The sequence below is a fragment of the Cricetulus griseus genome, chromosome 2, assembly GCF_003668045.3.
Source record: "Cricetulus griseus strain 17A/GY chromosome 2, alternate assembly CriGri-PICRH-1.0, whole genome shotgun sequence".
NCBI classification, from domain to species: Eukaryota; Metazoa; Chordata; class Mammalia; order Rodentia; family Cricetidae; genus Cricetulus; species Cricetulus griseus.
Window position 1 is genome coordinate 111,145,341 of NC_048595.1, and position 22,596 is coordinate 111,167,936.

General features: G+C 37.1%; 1 pseudogene; it reads right to left on the minus strand.

The window, feature by feature from the left end:
• Nucleotides 1–1,088: 1,088 nt before the first annotated feature.
• On the minus strand, nt 1,089–21,302 carry LOC100774922 (annotated as a pseudogene).
• Between the last annotated feature and the right edge of the window lie 1,294 nt (nt 21,303–22,596).

Consider the following 22,596-nt stretch of genomic DNA (forward strand, 5'->3'; position numbering starts at 1 on the left):
AGTTCTTATTATACCACAGTTTCTCCCTAACCTTGTGTTAGTCCTTAATACCTTTTTGGGATGGCTACAGGACATTTAAATTTATTTTTAAATATCAAATAACACTCCTTGCTTGTTCTTGTATATGCATTTTTTCAATGAGCAAAGAAATATGTCAGTAAGTGAATAAAGTACATATAGACTAAGAATGACATATATATATAAAATCTAAGTGCTTTTGACTTCTCCTTTTTGCATTCTAAAACACTATTTCATTTGAGAGTTAGAATAAAACATCCCACTAACGAATGAAAATAGAATTTGTTGTGCATTTTCATGACACGTGGATATTGTTTTAAATTGTTCAGTATGTTCTCACATATCATGGAAACACTTAGGGAAATGCTTAATTATGCCCACATATGTACAATAAGTGTCTCATCAAAAGATGTGTAGTATAATTCTTCTTCATGATGAATGGGTTGGAGTCAATGATTTGCTTCTATTTTAGCTGTTAGAATAGGATACAAGTGATGGATAGTGGCATTTATGACTCAGTTATAGGTTACTGTATTGGGTTACCTACTCAGGCAAAGCCAGAAGTGATGTATTTAACATGTAAGGAAACTTAGGCCTCCACACAGATTGGTCTACATGGTAAGAGAACAAACCATTTGATATAGCTGTGTGAGCTTGGAGGGAATTTGGTAGACATAGTCAAGTCTTTGGTTGACTGCATTCGCAGCCAATGCATTCATTCCAACTTCACTATAGACCTGCAATCAGAGCTCTCAAATTCACAAAAATGGAACTTTTTTTAAAGTCATTGTATTTTGAAGTCATTACACAGCCATAGGCAACTAGTAGAACTACAGCACAGATCTATTTTATTTTGCTTTGAATGGTTAGGAGAATGTAAAACTAGTAGCTTGAGTGAATACCATTGGAGTAACCTATCATTATATGATTGGATTAAAAATCATACAATGTAATTAAACCCTTAACTAGTACTATTATCTAAAACAAGAACTTGGAAGGTCATAGGCATTTGGAGAAAAGGCACTTTTTAAAAGAGAAGTAAACCTTTATTCCATGTTTCTCAAATTAAACTAGGTAAGTTGCTTGCTTTGAGGAGATTGGTCAAATAAACCAAATCCCATATCCTGATCTAGATATGATTGTTGTGACTCTGCTTTGGGTTCAGCTTTGGCTCGAGCTGCAGCATCAGCAGGAGCAGCAGTGGTGGCAGTACCACAGGAGCAGTAGCCACAAATGCAGATGGATCAGCCAAGAAGCCTTGAACTTTTCAGCAAGTGGAAAGGTGGACTCAATCTCCACAGACAAAGCCTGAACCCGCTTGTACCCATTGATAAGAGAGTATGCTGCTGAAGTAACGGTCAAGTAGCTAGTATGCAGACAAACACTGGCAACATTTGGACACCCTCTAGGAAGCTAGAGAGCAGTCAGTTCCACGACACTAAGCACTTCCGGGTTATGCCGTCACTCTTAATAACCAGATGCATGACAGCTCGGAAGAGAATCGGGAGACTTTCAGTATGTGTAGCACTTTGCCTTCACTGGCTCCTATTTTGTCTCCAGTTTTTATCAGCTTCACGTCATTCATAACTTCAGTGGTATCTCTGAAGATTTTGGTGGTGATACCGAAAGCCAGGATGAGAGAGGTCTCAAGCCTTAGACCATTGTCCTGAGCTGGCATGGTGACCTCACACTGAGGGATAACCAGCAGGGGCACCAGCAGGGACCTTATTGGCTAGCAGAATGTCTCTAATCATGATGAGATCTTCTTTCATGAATCCAAAGCCCACATGCCCCGAAAATGAGACTTCAGTTTCTCTGGAGCTGGGTTGTTTTCCAGATGTCTCTTGATGGCCTTGTGCATCATGGTGTTCTTGTCCATCAGCACCACAGTCTTTCCTCATAGGGACATGTAGATCTGCTTCATGTGCCTGAAGTCCACACTATCTGCTCCCACAACAAAACATTTGGGTAATCATCCAAAGTTGGATGATCTTGAAGTAGTTGCACTTTCGGGTCTCCCTGTCTTCCCAGGGGATCACAGTGGAAACCACTACTTTTATTCTGGTAAAAATACATATTATTAAACAGACTCCTTGAGATTTTATATTATGCCCTTAAATCAGTGCAATTGTCAACCCTCAACAGAGAAGCATTTCTCTTTTTTTTTTTTTTGTAGTAAATGCTGATAAACACAGAGAACCACAACCATTAAAGTGCAAAGAATAAAAAAATTATGGAGTGCTCAACCCTGGATGGAACATATATATCACAGACTCATCCTCCCCAAGCTCAGGCATAATTTCAGGAGATAACACAAAGAATATAAGGCCCAGAGGCTGTGGATGACCACAGCAAAAACAGTTACTTCCACACATGATAGGGCAGTTGAACATAGGACTCACAGAAATTATGACAGCATGCAAAGAACTGTGGGAGCTCTTTTAAGCCAGAAAAAAATCCTAGAATAGAGGGAGAAGTTATCACCTCTAGCTGAAGAGCAATTGAGTATTGATGGTTTCTGGGAGAGGGAGAATTAATTTCTTAAGGGTGTATTCTCTGGTAGTTCACTGTAGTGGATGACCATGTACCGAAGAATATGTAGTCAGACAGGTTAAAAAATGATAACACAAGATTGGGGAGGTGTGGAGTGAGGAGTGAGTTGGGGTGGGGTGGGTTTTGAGACAGTGAGTGTGATCAAAATAAGATGTATAAAGTTCTCTTATTACCAATAAAATATATGTACATATAAACACAGATCTAAATACATAGACCCAACTCCCAGATGCTTCTGTACTGTTGACTCACAGTAAGAAAAATGCTCATGTCAAATTAAAAAAAATAGAGAGATCTGAGCTGTGGTTGGTGGTCCTTTCTCCCAACACTTGGGAAGCAGATCTCTGTGTGTTTGAAATCACCTTAGACTACACAGTAAGTTCCAGGCTGGGGCTACATAGTAAGTCCCTGCCTCAAAAACAAACAAATAAACAAAATATAAAGTCCCTGAATGGTCAGAAATAATTAAATATGTGTTCTCTATATTTCTAGCACTTACAAATTTATAACCAATATTTGAAGCTACAATGGCATCTTTGGTCTCCCAGGTTGAAAACGAAGTTCAGATCTCACCATCAGTCTTAGCACCCATACCAGGTTATTTTAATATAATCAATGTTTGAGGAATATTTCTTTAATACCATGACAAGTATGTCATGGGAGCTTTATATTACAAATGTGTTCTTTAGCCTCCAGCATTCATGTGAAAACTTTCCCTCTTTGTTCCTTTATTGTAAAATAAACAGTGTATTTCAGGCTATTTGTGTATAGTGAATTATAGTTTTATGAATGCTATATTGTTTGCTTGTTGTACATGAACTCACATAGAATAGCTGTGTGATTAATATTAGAGTCAGTTTACACAATGTATATTTAAGTTGGAATGGCACACTTTTTCTCCCATCATGTCTTCTTAAAATTTAGCTCAGAGATTATATTTATAGTATGCTATGCCAGGATAGAGACAAAATCATTTCTTGAATATGAAATGCTTTTATAATTAGAACCATAGCTTTGTAAAGAGTGAGTGGAGCTACAAAATATGGTGGACTCTTTAGTCAGCATGCTGTTTTATGTGTTTATTTATAGAAATGGGTATCAGTTGAATTCTCATATTTCAAATACTTCTTGCCAAAGTAATAAACCAAAATAACTAAGCCCCTTTAAATGAAAGAATGCAAATAAAGAGATTTAGGATCCTTTTCACAGCCTATTAAATAGTGCACTGATGATTTTCTTTTCATTCTTAGTTTAGACAAATGCATTTGTTCACCCGTGGCTTATGAAAATGTGATTCTAACCAATACTATTCAAAAGAGAAATCCATCAGCCTCATAGAGAAAGACAGCTTGTCATTCTCTGCTTTTCCTAGCTATACTAATCTGGCTTCATTTAATGTGGTCCTTTGCCATCTCAAGGAAGGCAGCTTAGCTTTCCTTTGCTTGTGAAGGAACTGTAAATATGTCCACGCGACAAATAATAAAGCCACAAGTTGTATACAGCAAGAAAGCTCTCAAATGCAGGAAATTCAGCAGTTATGCTGCAGGGTGACTATATATGTTTGTTTTATTTTTGTTAATTTGCATATCTTCTGTCTGTCCTTAAATTAGATGCAAGATTTTAATAATACCACTTGAAACTCATGAACATATTTTGCTGTGTGAGGAAGTTTCTGAATAAGACATCAAGTTTCTAGCCATCAGAGGATAATTTATTGATACTTGTCAAAAGGAAGTATCAGTCTAACAGAAATCAAGACAAAAGGAATGCCTGATGAATTTTCTTTGAAGTGCCTTTTATAAAAGTCCTTGGTAATACATATTGATGAACTCCAAATTGTCTTGCCTGGAGGGAAAAGAAAGTAGACTGCTTTACACTGTCTTATAAATATTCATCAAAAGAATAAGACTTATGTTTCCAGGCGTGAGGTGAATGATTACGGCTGTATGATTGCCTCAGAATCTGGATAATTAGTAAAACAGCCGTTGACAGAGAATTTTAAACTTGGTATCTTGCCTTCACTCCATTTGGAGACAGAGATATAGCTTCCTATACCAAAAAGAAGTTACATTAGGCAGTGATGTATAGATATCCCACACTGTAACCATCAGTTGCTTCCATGGTCTAGGAGTATTTGTTGCCCAAAATGAAAACAAAGTATTTTCTTTTATATTTTTATTTATTTAATATTTGATATTTCATTTTGGTGTGATGAAGCATATCCACTCTTACTAAGGATGACTGCCAGGAATCTGTGTCTTGGTGGATACACAAAAGCTGTTAGTGACAGAGTGGCACCATCCAAATTCCCAGTTTTGTGTTTTATTGTTGTCAATTTGTTTACTCATTTGGACAGGGAAGGTAACCATGTGGGTCTTTTGCTCATTGAATCCATGTATAAATATTTAATGTCACTAAATGATCATGGAACACTTGATATTAGAATATAGAAGTGATTCATATCAACAATCAGAAGTGATCCTTGTCAAACCAGCTATAAAGGATTTACTGACTCAGGCTTCATAAGACATCGTCAACTTCTTTAAAGAAAAATAACCCAATCCCAGGAAACATTTTCCTTTATCAATTTTGACACTTAAACACAATTAAGCAAATAAATTGTCCTCTTTGAAAGGAATACTTGATGAGCTTAAATAAGGGAAATTAATTATCCCTTCTAATGTAAGACATACTCAGCAAGCGTTTGAAGAAAGGTTTCTTCATGTTGGACAAACATCAGTGTTACTTTTGCTAAAAAAGAACCTGATATTTCCCACATCAACCAGCTGATGCTCTTTTCTGGACCCATATACAAGAGAGTAGAACTAACTTTGGTGTGTGTATAGGAGTAAAATGCAATTGTACAAAAGAAATGTATAAAAGAATAAGCTGCTAGAGAGATGGATCAATAGTTAAGAATACTTCCTGCTCTTTCAGAGGACCACAGTTCTGTTACCTGCACCCATAGCTGTACCTCTTGGACCTCCAGTTTCAGGGTTTGGAACCCTCTTCTGGCCTTTTTGGACACACACATACACATGGGAGAGAGGAAAGGAGGGAGAGAAGGAAAACGAGAGAAAGAGAGTCTTTAAAAGAATAAGACAAGCCGGATGAAAAGGGAGAAGCACCACGTCAAAGAGCATGAATAGAAACACATTGCATTTTGACTTGTGCAGCAGCATGTCAGTGCCTAGCACTGTACTTTATGGGGGAGAACAATGATGATAATGAGGGCAATAGCTTGCTTCAAAAACCCATTGACTGGTTTGGTAAATAGAGATGAATTTTATCAAACAAAGGAATAATCTTGTTCTGTTTTCTTTCAATCTTGTATTGTTTTGTGCTGTATAATTAATCTCATTCAGGATATATAAAAATAGTTTGAGAAAAGATTCACAGAAAGCATATGGTGTTAGTGGTCTGGAACATTTAAATTGATTGCACAGAGCACCTAAATGAATTCAGTATGGAGTAGAAAGAACCAACAACAGCCTGTGGACTGGTGTCTGTGTCCCCAAGGATATCTATTATTTTTCTTTTATTTCTGAGAAACCCTTCATGAGAAACTTACCAAGTATCTATGATTGTGGTGAAGTAATTTTTATGATTTATTAAAGTCATTGGTGATCAAAAGCAGCCATACTAGTTAGCCATAGAAGACAGACACACACCTTTAATCCCAGGACTCAGGATTAAGAGGTAGACAGATCTCTGTTAGTTCAAGGCTACACTGAGCTACACAAAAAGTGGTCTCGCACTTGGGATCATGAGTCTTTAATCCCAGCAGTAGGGAGGGAGACAGGAGGATATGGCTGGGTGGAGAAAGGAATAAAAGGAGGAGGAGAGAGGATTTGAAAACCTTTGGCCTCTGGGGATTTGTGGAGACAGACTTGACATACAGCTTGGCAGAGTAAGATCTACTACTGGCTTGGCTGCTTTGCTTCTCTGATTTTCACCTTATTGTGCTACATATGATAGTACTTCTAGACCATTTTTAAAGCTTCAAAGACAAAAACATGTATTTAAAATATAAAAGGAGGACTTCAGGATAATGAGCATGGCCAATATGGAGAAATAGCAGTAAGCTATTTAAAAATACCCATTTTTAATCAGAAGATGGTATTCAAAACGGTAGCTCAGGGAATTAATACAGATATTTATACCCTGATTTGTTTTTTCTTAGTGATCTGTACTTATTATTGATGTAACATAATAATATACTTTCATAAATTTTTAAATTAAGAAATGAAAAATTTAAAATGTTACTTGAAAATCACTGATAACTCTATTTACCTTGGTTAGCAATTCTATTGGAATTAATAAAAAGTTCATTCTATTCAGTTGTCCACATGAAATATTGGTCAGGAGATATCTTTTGCATTTTTCTTTAACTGTCATTACTGTTTTATTCTATGGCTCCAATAGTTTTAATAATTTCAACCATTATCTTGAAAAGTAAGTGGATGAAATTTTTATCACAAAAAAGATTTTATTTTTGTCATTTGAGGCTCTTTGTTCTAGAACTTACTACTCTTCATAGAATGTAGCAGAGTCCTAGACATTATTTACTCCTTTGTAGATAATGTCTTATTGATTTATTTTTAAATGAGAGTGGCAATTCACTCGAGACCTCTTCTGGTTGATGTGTGTGTGTGTGTGTGTGTGTGTGTGTGTGTGTGTGTGTGTGTGTGTGTGTCTTGAATGACACAAGTGCATATCTAGAAAGTTCGGGTCCTTGCTGTAGTAAGATATCTATTAAAACAGTATTAGGGTTATGAAAAATTTACCCTAAACACAGATAAAATCAGAATATAGTAAGTCAGAAAAATTGCTTTTTAATGTCCCAAACAGGTTTTGTCACTGTGCATTTTGATGACTTGTGGTTTCTCTTATGGATTACATCTGTGGAAAAGAAAAGTTTCCTTGATGGGGATGAGGACTGTAGTTTCTTTGAGTATATGGGTAAATGTTTATAGTTTAGTTGGGAAATGTGGTCAAGTAGACACCTCTACAACACAGGTCCTCCTCAGAGATCATTGCAGAAGAGGTGACAGAGACTCTACAATCCAGAATATCAGAGAGTTTGCTGTGAAAGTGTGTCTCCTACTAGTGTCAGAAGCTACACCCATGAAGCCTGACCAACATGTCCTCCCAAACATAAATCAGAAAAGGATGCCACTAAGAAACACAGGGAAGTGGGTGTTAGAAAGTTCATGAAGGCTCAACCCTACATTTAAAAAAAAAGGGAAAAAAAACCTATAGGCAAGAAGGAATGCTTAGAGTGGGAGAAATAGTCTTCCTCAGGGAGAAACACAACAATTGGTTATACAATTCTACTTCTAAGCAACATAATTCAGACTGAGCAGGTTATATTTAGAAATATATATGTGTAACAACAATTAAAGAAAGAAGAGTCCATAAATTTGAAAGAGAGCAAGGTTGATATTCATGGGAGGATTTGGGAGGTAGAAAAGGAGGGAGGAACTGATGTAATTGAAAGGTTCAGGCATTATTCTGGCCTGCCCCTGTTACCTGGTGGAATCCACTCAGGCAATACCCTGGTCAGCCCAAGGTTCCATGGGAAAGAAGTCTGCACGCAGGTGCAGAGGACCCCTTTAAAAGATAAGTCCCTGCCCCTTTACGCTCTCTGTTTCTCTGTTTCTCTCTCTCTCTCTGTTCCTGTCCCACTCTCTGTGCGCTCTGTGCGCTCTGTCTCTATGGCGACCGGCCATGGCGGTCAGCCATTTACCCTGTTCCTCTTCATAGTCTCCCCATTCTGCCGGGCCTTATAATAAACATATAGTCAATATGTCTGTCTCAGCAATTTCTCTTTTCTTCTTTTTAAACAAAACAATAACAGTAATTATATTATAATCTGAATTATTCAAGATTATATAGAGGAACATAATCTTAATCTATATATAATACAATGTGGAATGAATATGAAATACATATACATATATATTTAATGCATACATACATACACACACACACACACACACACACACACATGCACATATACACACACACAAACAAACACAAGTGGAATTTATTAGAATGGCTTACATAATGTGATCCAATTATTCTAAGAATGACTATCTTTCAAAGGAAGGTCCAATAGTCCACTTGTTCCATGAGGCTGGATACTCAGATGTTCATCAGTATATATCAGACTCCCTGAGATGTAGGATCCAATGCCAGCAAAGGTATAGGCTTGGCAATGAGTATAAGAACAAGCAAGCAAAGAGTGAGCACGTCCTTCTTCCATCTTCTTTATTTATGTGGGCTTCTACCAGCAGGTATGGCCTAGATTAAAGTTGGGTCTCCCATCTCAAAAGTTCTAGAGTAAAAGTGGGTTTTCTCACTTCAAATGATTTTGTTCAGAGTACCCAGAGGATAGGTTTTAGTTAACTCCAGATATATTCAAATTGGTAATCAGGAATACCTGTCATTAGCGGTGGTGGCCCATGCCTTTAGTTCCAGCACTCAGAAGGCAGGAGAACTCTGTAAGTTTGAGGCCAACCTGTTCTACAAAGTTACACAGAGAAACCCTGTCTCTAAAAACAACAACAAAAAAACCCTGTCACATAATCTCATAAAATAAAAAAATAATGAAAATATTTTTATAAAACAGAATTTGATCACTAGAGGACACTGAATTGCCAATCAGCTTGTAATCAGCAGACCACTTAACAGTTTGGCTTGCTTTGTGTTCTCATTCTGTGGAAAATTTTGAAGTAATCTCCCCTTGTCACTTCAACTTATTCTCCAAAATCTCTTAACACATTTAAATATTTTAAAGGGATGTAGGTTTATTTATAGAGGTTGAAACTGTAAATAAGTTTCAGATGTTAAATATAAAATTTCAGTACATGCACATTAAAGGGTTTATTTCCAGAAACATTTCATAATATGTCAAGCAAAATGGCTTATTAGATATTTAATGGTTTGGTTTTTATTCAGGATTTTTTATAACAATGTATGAACATTTAGAAACTCTTTGCTTTCTTCATGGATATTATGTAATTGCATTAGTTAATAATATAGATATGACTTCAATTACAATATATACATATATATGTGTGTATATTCACATTCAAAACCCTGTGAAAGTTAATTTTTAGAAAAAGGTAATATATTTTGTCTTCTCTATAACATGAGGAAAGGAATATGTCATTTTCTTGGAGGTCAGACATTCCAATCTGATTTGTTTCTCAGGAATCCAATCAAGTGTCTTTATCAAGAAATGATAAGTAGTGAAACTTTCTTCTGGAAAAATTCAGGTAGAAGGATATATCAAACACCACAAATTTCACCACAGGTTAAATCACATCAACTAAACCATTTTCTCCTAGCAGAGTGAGAAGGCCATGTCTTTGCATAACCTTATAATCTTCCTCCTGAATTTACCTGGATGTACCTCATCAGTCAGCTGGTACCCACAAGCCAGTGCTGACAATCCCCACCCCTCCCTGTGTACCAGGATTGGAAGCCTTACTTTACAAGCACGTTCTTGCTTTCTTCTACTCAGCTTCATATACTTTAATGTAAATGTAGAATCTTCATAATTCATAAGATATGTGGAGATTTTGTCATAAGTGCTAAAAGGATTAAAATATAACAACCAGTTTTGAGAAGAATTACAAAGCTTTGATTCCATCAGTGAGTCATCAGAACACTTCCTACACTATGGTGATATATAATGATTTATTAAATACTGACTGAGGATCCAGAAAGCAAAGTCAACCATAGTATAGAAATCAGGCACACACCTTTAATCCCAGAAGCCAGAAGCTAGGAAGTGGTGGTACACACCTTTAATCCTAGGACTCAGGATTAAGAGGTAGACAGTTCTCTCTGAGTTCAAGGCCACCCAGGGATACATGAGATTGAATCAGTCTAATAGAGTAACAGATCACACTTCTTTAATCCCAGCACTAGAGGGGTATAAAAGAGAGAAGCAGGGTCTTCAATAGTCAGTAGGAAGCATTCATTCTCCAGTCACACTGAAGATAGGAGCATTCAGAGGCAGCAGTTTGAGACTTGATGAGCTTATACGTGGATCAGCCCATTCAGCCTGATCTTGAAGTGAGAGTTAGTGGCTTGCTGCTTTGCTTTTCTAATATTAATGTTGAACCCCCATATTTAACTCTGGGAAATTTATTTTTCATGTTACACTACATCATATTATTGCAGGGGTTAGGGTACAATCCATATAGGGAGCTATATGGATTCAGATGCACAAGTACTAAAGCATAAATAAAAGTTTACATGAAAGTGTGGTGATATGTTATTTATGATTTAGTAAAGCATTCTTGGAGAGCAAAAAAGCAAAAAAGCCAGACATTAGCTCTTACTGCTACCTCAGGCTGAATGTGCAATCCTGGCTCCACCAAACTTCAGACTAAAATCCCGGACTGTTATGCACTCCTCAACATGGTTGGACAATCCTGAGACTGAGCCTTCCTGTCTTTAGTGTGAAAGGAAAATGAATCCCTCCTATTCTCAATGTGACTGGAGAATGAATTCCAGTTCGGAGACCTTGCTCCTGTCTTATATACCTCTCTAATTGTGGGATTAAATGCTCGTGTTTCCAGGTGCTGAGATGGAAGGCTTGAGCTCTGTTACCCTTCACTCTTGTGAAGGCCATGGTGGCCTTGAACTAAGAGAGATCTTTCTACCTCTTAATCCTGAGCTTTAGGATTAAAGATGTGTACCACCACTGCCTAATCTCTATGGCTGGAGGCTGACTTTTCTTTCTGAATCCTCTGGCAGACTTTAATAAGTCATAAGTAATTTGTTACCACATTTCCCCTTTTTTGTCTAATACAAAAAGAAGGCTACAACTAACAACTAACATATGGATTAGCATAGATATTTAAGTTTAATGAGAAGTGATTGAGTTTTATAAATTTTAAATAACATTAATTACCTATTTCTAGAAATAACTTAAATTTTACAGTGTTAAGATTTTTTTTTTTTTTGAGCGTAAGTGTCTATGGGTTGATGAACCAAATTGATTCATCTGCAAGCAAACCTTACAATTAAGGCTTTGGAAACATGAGGGAAGAGGGGGCAGATACATGAATCCTATACCTAAATCACTCCTGCCCTCCCTACCCCACATCCAACCTACTACACCCTAACTTCTTTATTAATTCTTTAATTATTACTGTTACACACACACACACACACACACACACACACACACACACACACACACTCACATACACACACACACTCGGCCTTTGGAGTAGTGAGTCCATTTAGCCTTGTTCATATATACATGAATAGGGGCTTGCCACTTGTGATTGGACAAACTATGTGGTAACTTATCTATGTTTGAAACGAATTGCCCATCTCAGCAGCCATGGACCACCTTTAGTTAATCACCTAGAGTTCAGAATTTATGGAGTTTGTTGAATCTCTGGTAGCATGTCAACTAATGTGCAAGTCTTGTTCAGAAAGACATATCTTTGAGAGTTCATGAGTGCAGTTTCCTTGTCATGTCTAGGGAACAATATTTAGCAGCTGGCAATCTGGTACACTGACTCTTACAATCCATCCATTCATCCATCCATTCATCCATCCATCCATCCATCCATCCATCCATCCATCCATCCATCCACCCATCAGTCTGTCTGTTCATCTGTCTGCCTGACTGTCCATCCATTCATCCATCTGCCATCTATCTATCTATCTATCTATCTATCTATCTATCTATCTACCTATCTATCCAGCTATCATCTATCAATCATTTATTCACTTATCCATGTTTGCACACACACACTGTATTTTTAAAGTAAGCTTATAAAATAATTTGTTTCTTTATGAGTTTCCAAACATCCTTAGTGTTATTATCTCTCTTTTCTCTCTCTTTCACTATATTACCTTCTCCCACCCTCCCCAGTTAAATTAACCCCACATTTTCCCCATTGTTCCTTTTGTAGCCCTTGTCTCCTATTTTTCACACCTTGGAGCTCCATTTTAAATGACTTTTTATATTTGAATTTAATCACTCTAGTTGAAGATGACAAGAATTACAATAAAAATTTAAATTAAAATATTTTATTCAAAATTTAAAATCTAAAAATATATAATAATTACACTCCATTAAACTTTTAAATGAGATTTTAAAATAATTTTGCACTGTTATACTTTTGAATTTATTAAGGTGCACAATTACAATAAGATGATATACTTTAGACCTGAGAATTCTTCATTAAAACAGAGTTATGTAAAAACTTAAACATGGTGCTAAAGTGATGGCTCAGCACTTAAGAAATCTTCCAAAAGATTTGGGTTTGGTACCTAATTCAACACACACTGCCTATGACTCCGGTTCCAGGGCATAGAATGTCATGCATACCCACAGACTATATATAATAGAAAAGTAATAATAATATTTCTTATAAACATTCAAACATAAAAATGGGGATATAGTATAATTTTTTTCTATCTTCTATGTTCCTCTATCCTTCAAATTTTGTAAAACAATGTTACTGATGTTAATCATGCAGACACAGGATGCTTCTAATTTTCCAAGGATGAGTCGTGGTTCACTAAGGAGATTCATGAAACACATAATTCCTTGGATGCCATCCATTTCTGCCCTCATAAGCAACATTGTGTAAGTCTAACAAGAAATACAGTCTCCATCAGATGTCTGGTGTATCTTTGAACAGTGCTATCCAGGCTGTGGATACCTGCTTGGACCAAAAGCATTAGAGAACTCCCTTGGTCTGCAGAGAAAGTGGACCTAAGCACTAGAAGCACAGCTCTAGAGACCTTCTCAGACTTCTCCCTTTGTTTTGCTTGTACCACTCCAAAGAGGGGTATGGGAGGATCATTCTGGGATAGAAGGCAGAGCTATGATATCAGGCTGGCACTCCACACAAAGCAGGTGATGAGTGTTCACTTGGGAAGGAAAGTAGCTATTCATTTTACTTGGTGGATTGTGTGTGCACAGAGATTTATTGTAGCTCTGATCAAAAGTTATTATTATTTTTGACCTTTGTATTTGAATTTTTCCTGAACTATCTATTTTGTTTGCTTTCACGTTGTTGGGTGCTGTAGTTGTGGCCAAGTGGTTAAAGCGATGGACTAGAAAATGTTAGGTGCCATATCCAATTCCTACAGATATTTTCCCTAGTCGGTGACCTTTCTCAAGTTTTCATAAATTGTATCTTTCTATGCTTATACAATTTTACAAACCCCATACTCTGCTACCTTTTATCTATTTGGAGAGAAAAGATGAAATGCAAACCCTACCTTTGGAAAGTGTAGAATAGATTTTTCCATAATAGTTGAAACCCATAGATGGCCACCAGGAATATTTTGAGGGAGGATTGCTACAGATAGGTATGCATAAGACTAAAGCACAAATATATGGTAGGTGTAAAGGATATGTTATTCACATGAAGAATATACCTGGAAACATGTTTTGTTAATTCATTATAGAACATTTTAAATTTGCAAGACTCAATATTATAATAATCTATGAGAAGTCCTGATAGGTATTTACATTTACATTTTAGTTTTCCCCCATGATCTGAATTCAACTGTGTCATCAAATATTCCTTTAAATATACAGTAGTTGCATGGAACTATGTAAGCCTGCAGTCTGCCAGAGTTCAGGAACTGAACTAGAAATTTTGCACCTAAACAAATGATGCAACCATGAATTCATTTAAGTGACTCACTAGGGAAACCACAGAGAAGGGCAAAAGGATTGTAAATGTCTTAGAAAGGAAAGCTGATCTGTTTCAGTGACTGTAAACACAAATCTCCGTGTCTAGATTTGAAGGGTTGAAGTGATGTGACTCAGTTTTACATCACTTTAATTGTCAGATTCAATCCTGTGAGCTCTGTGACCTTTCATTTTGAGTAAAGGCACCCTGACATAGTCCTCTGTGCTGTGTAAGGGCTAGGAGTCCATGGTACCATCTACAAGGCTTGTTTCATGTCCTATACACAGAATTTTTTCCAAGACACTTTTTTTTATTTTCAGAAATCTATTGATGAAATAGTTCAAATTAATGATCATTTCATGTGTGAATGAAAGTCCTGAATGAAATTGTCTTTCTCACAAACTGGTAGAAGAATTGTCTATCACCCCAAGCCCCATTCAGAATCTTGTTCATTGCCATTTGTTTTAAAGTCACAATGATTTGAATTTAAGCATTGGCAATCTACTTTTCTGCTGCATTATTACTGACTGAGAGAAACCTAAACTATTATTCAACCCTGGACAACTAGCAGCTATTTGCTTTTGACCCAAAATAGTTACAGAATAGTGTTTGCCATTAGCGGAATATAAATGCTTCAAGGAAATAAAGTTGAGATTTATATCGCTTGGCATATAGAGACAATGGTGTAACAAGATTCAAGAAGATCCAAGAACTGATCAAGAGTGGAGATTTTTTTCTTTGTATATAGTGATAGAGAGATAGCTATGACAATTTTGGAGGACTGAGGGATTGGTTTCTTATGAAATATACCTCTGCCTAATTGCTTATTAGGTCCACAGGAATCTGCTAGAGTTCTGGAAATGGACTAGAAGTGATGTATAAAATAAAATGGTATAACAGTACATTATGTAAGGCAGTATTGAAAGAGTTGCATACACCATAGGAGAGGAATTGGAGTAGGTTGGTCTGTGCTTCTGCAAGAAGTTATATAGAAATTAGCAAAAGGCAAGAAAACATAAAGTGGAAGGGCACTAAATGTCTAAAAAAGAAAGTTAATCGGTTTCTAAGACTGATAATGTAAATCCCCAAGTCATTTATTTGAAGAACGATTTGACATTCTAAGATAATTGCAAGTGAAAAGTTAAGACTGTAGAAAGGATACAACCTCAATTAAATGGGAACAGAGAGCTGCAAAGGAGAACAAGCACATATGTCATCCAAAATGATGAGACCAAAACAGTACAGGCTATTGTTACTGCTCATGGCTGCCCATCAAAACTTGATTGTGAGCATCTATTTCTAAATTAACCACAAACATTCATCACAGGACATAGACATATCAAGGTGTTAAGTTCTTGCTACTGGCTATACAAGCTGCTAGAAGGAAAGGATCATCAATAATCTCACCTAGCTGTGAACCTGTGAAGTGTAGTAATGACCTGTATAGCAAGATATACTCATGGGTGAAATAGTGGCACAAACATTACAGGTGTAATCACTCATGTCCTTAATAAATTTAAGTTCTGTTTCACAAAGAAAACACATGCCTGGATTTGCAAATATGACTCATAGTTAGGAAACTCAAGAGACTCAGGGATGAATCTAAATACTATTATTTTGAAAAATGGACATAACATCAAATTTCCCTCTAAATTCCTATCTCTCTATCTGTAATTTAGTTCAGCTTTCAGACATCATTACAATTTACATCATTAAGTTTCTCTGTGAGAAACAGCTGACCTGAACAAGGGGAAACTCTTGGTCCCCAGACTGATAGCTGGGAAACCAGCATGGAACTGATCCAGACCCCATGTATGTGGGTGTCAGTGAGGAGGCCTGGGAAATGTATGGGTCCTCTTGTAGTAGAACAGTACTCATTTCTAGCATAGGCATGGACATTTGGAGTCCATTTCACACAGAGGGAGACTCCCTCAGTTGAGACACACGGTGGAGGGCCTAGGTCCTGTCCCAAAGGATATGACAGGCTCTGAAGTCTCCCCATGGAAGACTTCACTCTCCCTGGAGAGCAGAAATGGTGTGGGATAGGCAGGGTGTTAGTGGGTGGTATGGAAGGAGTGGAGGAAAAGGGAACTGGGATTGACATGTAAAATAATCTTGTTTCTAATTTAAATAATAATGGAGAGAAAAAAGATTCTCTGTGAAACGGATGGTGGTTAGTGCAGAGATGTACAACTTACCAAGGTTCAGAAAAGAAGTGACCGAGAAATGCTGAGCCACAGATGGAACATGTATATCACACCCCCTCCCACAGTTTAAGGACCATGGTGGAAAAGATCACTAAATGTTTGCAATAGCCAGAGACTGGAAAGCATTGGAGCAAATTAATGTCTTCTGATCATGACAGGATCACTGAACCCGTAAACTAACAGCTGCTGTGTTTACACATATAATGCCAAGCCAGTCAACATTCTAGCACAGAGTGGGAAGGGGTACATGGGCCCCACATGCAACTGAGAAGGTATAGAGACTTGGTAGCTTTTGGAGAAGGGAGTTCCAGTTTCTTTTAAGTGTGCAACTCTTGGTATGTCAATCACACTTTAGTGGATGACCCCCACACCAGGAATTACATGGACAACACAAATTGGAGTTCGTGAGTTATTAAATAAAAGCAATGATAAAGGTTGAATGTAGGGAGATGGGAGAGGATCTGGAAGGAACTCCAGGGAGAGGTTGGGGATGAGTATTACTAAAATTAATTTATAAAATCATCAATTTATTAATAAAATTATTTTAAAAGGAAAAAGAATGAATGGAATTGTAAAATTAATCCAAATTTGTCTAGTCATCTTGATCACTTATCCAAATAAATAAGTAGCAAGCTGGCATAGTGCCTTATATCTTTCATCCCAATAATTGAGTAATGAACCAGGAGAAACAAAAGTCTGAGGCCTCAACTTGGTTATACACAAAATCCTCATTCCAAAAACAAACAAACAAAAAGAACCCAACAAAAACAAAAGCCACCAGCAGCAGGAACAACAAAATAAAGTCACTAAGTGGCATAAATGAAACAGAAAAAATGATGCAAAACATTTGAAAAGTAATATTGACAAAGAGAAAAATGAATTGTTCAAAATTGCAATAACTTGAAAGAGAAAGAAGAAACTTCCAAAAAGAAAGTAGTTATCCCTAAGGCAAAATGAGCAATTGTAACAATAACAAAACTAAAGCATATATTTAATTATTAAAATGCATATATGATTTAATTTAATGAAATGATATGCTAGAGTTTCACATCCAATTCAGTAAAAGCTAAAATATTTCAAAATAAATATACTCTTCATAAACTCTGCAATTGAAGTCATTATAAAAATAGATCTGAACTTCTACTAGTGGGGAATAAAGCAACCTACATAAGAGGAGGAAATTAAAGGCACATGAGAGTGAGGGAGCGAATTCAAAGTAAATGTGTGTGGTGGGACAGAAGGATGGTAATCAAAATCTTCTGTGACACAAAATAACCAGGGACATGGGCTCCATTTTTACAAAGATTTTTAGTGAATCACCTCTCCTCTTTCTTCTTTCAATATCTCAGGTCTGAATGCTAGAAGATCCTCATTTTAAATGAATTTTTAAATTATAAAACAAACTAGCCAAGTTTCACATTTTCCACTTCCAGGAAAGCATTACCCCTACATCAACTCTTCTTTCAGAGCAAAACTGTGGGAATAGTTTTCTGTGTGTACCCCTCATTCTGTATGCTTAGTTAGGTTTCTGTGGCTGTGATCATACACCATGACCAAAAGCAAAGAAAGGGCTTATTTCTTCTTAATACTATCAGTCAAACTCTATTGCTGAAGGAAGTCTGGGCAGAATGTAAGGCATTCGGAACCTGGAGGCAGAAACAGAAACAGAAGACAGACAAATACTGCTTACTGGCTTGCTCTTCGTGGTTTTCTTTTTTTTATTTAATATTTTATTTAATTTTTACAAATTATAATTTCACATGTCAATCCCTTCTCCCTCTCCCCTCTCCCAGCCAATCCCCCACCATTCCCTTCCCCCCTCCATTCTCCATAGAGGGTAGAGCCCTCCACGATGGCTCCCCAAATTCCACAACATCATCCTGGGCCAGGCCTAGGCCCTCCCCCATGTGTCCCGGATGAGAGCATCCCTTCACGTGGGATGGGCTCTCAAAGTCCCTTCTTTTTTTTTTTCATTCATTTATTTAGCTCATAAATAAGGTCATGCACAATTATGATACACAATACAGAATGTTCACAATGGCATGGCTAAATTAAACCAATTAACATGATATATCACACATATTCATCATTTTTGTTTTGAGAACACTTAAAGTATACTATCTCACAACTTTTAAAATATAGCATATTGTTATCAACCATATTTATCATGCTCTCAGTAGACCTCAAGACTTCACAGAGTCCATGCCTCTTGTCCAACTGCAGTTTTATATCCTTAAACCAATCGTTTCCACATTGTTAAAAGACCCACATTGAAGCCTAATAGCCACAATTATGCTCTCTGTTCCCATAAGGTCATCATTTCTAGGTTACACATAAAATTGAAATTGTGTGACATTTGTCTTCCAGTGTGTCACTTATTTTTTTTTTTGGCAAGCATATAACTTTACTACTTACTAAAGATGAAATCAAATTTACATGCACAGGTGAGCACTCTCGGAAACACCTAGGATTCATCACACATTTGAGTTTCAATTAATATATATATTAATTGAGAGAGAGAGAGAGAGAGAGAAAGTGAGAGAGAGAGAGAGAGCAATAATGGCAATATGTTATGCATCAATAACAACAACAGATTTTCCAGGTTCTGCAGTAATTTTAACAAAATTGTAGAGACATCCAGCACACTCCATTTACAAAGCAAAAAACAAACAAACAAAAAAAAAAACCAAAAACCAAACCAAACCAAACAAACAACAAAAAAGTAAAAAACAAAATCCCAGAAAACAGCAACTGTTACTCTTGTAGTACTTGGCACCATTTTTTTAAATTTGCTTCTCAGTCATCATCTGGGAGGAAACCATTCTGAGCAACATCATTAAAAATAGCTCTGATAAAGCATGGTCACTACTATGTATCATAAAGCAGGTCCACATGTGAGTGAGTACATATGACCGATGACACATTGGTGGAGAAAGAAATAGAGAAACATCACCCTTTACAATTGCCACAAACAACATAAAGTACTTTGGGGTAACACTAACCAAAAATGTGAAAGACCTGTACCATAAGAATGTTGAGTCTCCACGGAAAGAAATTAAAGAAGATATCAGAAAATGGAAAGATCTCCCATGCTCTTGGATAGGTAGGATCAACATAGTAAAAATGGCAATCTTGCCAAAAGCAATCTACAGTTTCAATGCAATCCCCATCAAAATCCCAACCCAATTCTTCACAGACCTTGAAAGAACAATTCTCAACTTTATATGGAGAAACAAAAGACCCAGGATAGCCAAATCATCCCTATACAATAAAGGAACTTCTGGAGGCATCACCAGCCCTGACTTCAAGCTCTATTACAGAGCTATAGTCCTGAAAACAGCTTTGTATTGGCACAAAGATAGACTGGTAGACCAATGGAATAGAATTGAAAACCCTAATATTACCCCACACACCTATGAACACCTGATTTTTGAAAAACAATCTAAATTTATACGATGGAACAAAGAGAACATCTTCAACAAATGGTGCTGGGATAACTGGTTGCAGACATGTAGAAGACTGCAGTTAGACCCAAGCCTATCACCTTGCACAAAACTTAAGTCAAAATGGATCAAAGATCTCAACATAAATCCAGCTACACAGAACCTATTAGAAGACAAAGTGGGAAATACCCTTGAATTAATCGGTACAGGAGACTGCTTCCTGAACATTACACCAGTAGCACAGACACTGAGGTCAACAATTGATAAATGGGACCTCCTGAAACTGAGAAGCTTCTGTATGGCAAAGGAGACAGTCAGCAAGACACAACGGCAGCCCACAGACTGTGAAAAGATATTCACCAACCCCATATCTGACAGAGGGCTGATCTCCAAATTATACAAAGAACTCAAGAAGCTAGTCCCCCAAATACCAAACAATCCAATTAAAAAGTGGGGTACAGAACTAAAAAGACAATTCTCAATAGAGGAATCTAAAATGGCTGAAAGACACATGAGAAAGTGTTCAACATCCTTAGTCATCAGGGAAATGCAAATCAAAACAACTCTGAGATACCATCTTACTCCTGTCAGAATGGCTAAAATCAAAAATACCAATGACAGTTTATGCTGGAGAGGATTCGGAGAAAGAGGAACACTCCTCCACTGCTGGTGGGAGTGCCAACTTGTACAGCCCCTGTGGAAATCAGTATGGCGACTCCTCAAGGAAATGGAAATGAGTCTACCACAAGATCCAGCAATTCCACTCCTAGTCATATACCCAAAAGAAGCACATATGTTCAACCATGTTCATAGCAGCATTATTTGTAATAGCCAAAAACTGGAAGCAGCCTAGATGCCCCTCACCCGAAGAATGGATAGAGAAATTGTGGTACTTTTACACAGTGGAGTACTACTCAGCAGAAAAAAAACAATGGAATCTTGAAATTTGCAGGAAAATGGATGGAACTTGAAGAAACCATTCTGAGCGAGGTAGCTCTTCGTGGTTTTCTAAGTCTACTGTCTTATGCAATCTTGAACCACTTGCCCAGGGGTGGCAACTTACACAGTGAGGTAGGCTTTACCACAGCAATCATCATTCAAGAAAATGCCAGCACATGCTTGCCCACAGGTCAATCTAGTGGGGATATTGTCTCAATTGAGTCTTCCTTTTTCCAAATTATGCTACCTTGTATCAAGTTGATATATTAAAGTCATAAAAAGATTTTTACCCATGTCAGCATGTCCGGGAAAAAGCCCTTAAATAGTGGCATGCCACATCTTTATATATGAGCTTACTTCTCATTCCTTAGTGAATGGTCAGACTCCATGAGAGAACCATCAGCCTCCTGTCCTTGAGACATCTGAATCTCATTTTTTATTTCTGGCCCCATCGTATTATTCTCTTCTACATTTTATTGATCTTCTTAACTTCTCATGGAGAAGGACTTTATGCTCTTCTCTATAACTGAACTGCATTCACTTCAGGCAGTTTCACTTGACTGTATCTGAAAGCTTCCAAGCACAGCTGAGGATACTCCCATGAACAAATCTTTCACTGCCATTGCCCATGCAACATCATTCTGTCCATACCTCACTTGGATTACAAGTTTCTGTAATCCTCTTCCCTTGTATCTGGATTATCTGAAATATCCCTCTATTTTTCAGTTGTCCATATTAAAATAGTTGGATTACTTATCTTGTATTTATCCAGCTTCTAGTCTGATGTATTTTGTCCTTAACTTGTATCTAGAACCCGAACACTTGTTCCCATAGCGCTGGCACCATTTACTAAGTCACTCTCTTGTTTCCTAGAAAACACATGTGACACTCTATCTAGTTTCCTAGGTCCTCTATTTCACTGGTTGTATTATTCCCCAAACAATATGTGGTGTAATTATGGGAAATTTAGATTTCACAGCCCTTGCTAACAGCCTTCCAACTGTTCTTGCCACTCAGAACAAAAACAAAAGTCTTCCATGATTTATTAAATTCAACATTTTTTGGCTCCTATAAGCAGCTCACTGTTGAAGTCTCTTCTTCATCATGTTGCCTACTCTGTTACTACCATTTTAGCCATTTCAGGCACCCCACACATGACATTTATATCAGAGCGTCTGCTTTCATTCTTCTCATTTTATGGAATAATCTTCCCTCCAAAATCTATAAAATTAGCTCTGCACTTCCCTCAACTCTAACTCAAAAGTCATCTTTTCAGTGATTACATCCATAGTTATTCCTGATAGATGCTCATGTTCTCAAACACAGACAGATGTATGAACAGATACAATTATTTTCCTTAAAGACTGATCCGTGAAATGAGAGTAGATCCCTCACAATGGCTGATACTTGGTGGTGTGCAGAAGCTGATGCAGTCTGTTAGTGTTGTTGTTTGTATGTGTTTTGCACAGCAGCAATACCTCACAGAGAAAAACATGTGGTTGAGGCTGCTTATATCACAGCAGACAGAAGCAGAGTACAAGTTAAAAGAGATAAAATATGCATTTGATACCTACTTCAGTGATATTCCATCTCCTTCCTGGTCCCACCTTCTACCATCTCCTAATACTGTCACCACATTCAATCAATGGATTATGAATTCAAAGCCTTCATGATACAAACATCTTTTAAAACTTCAATCCCAGCCAGGCGTTTGTGGCACACACCTTTAATCCCAGCACTCAGAGG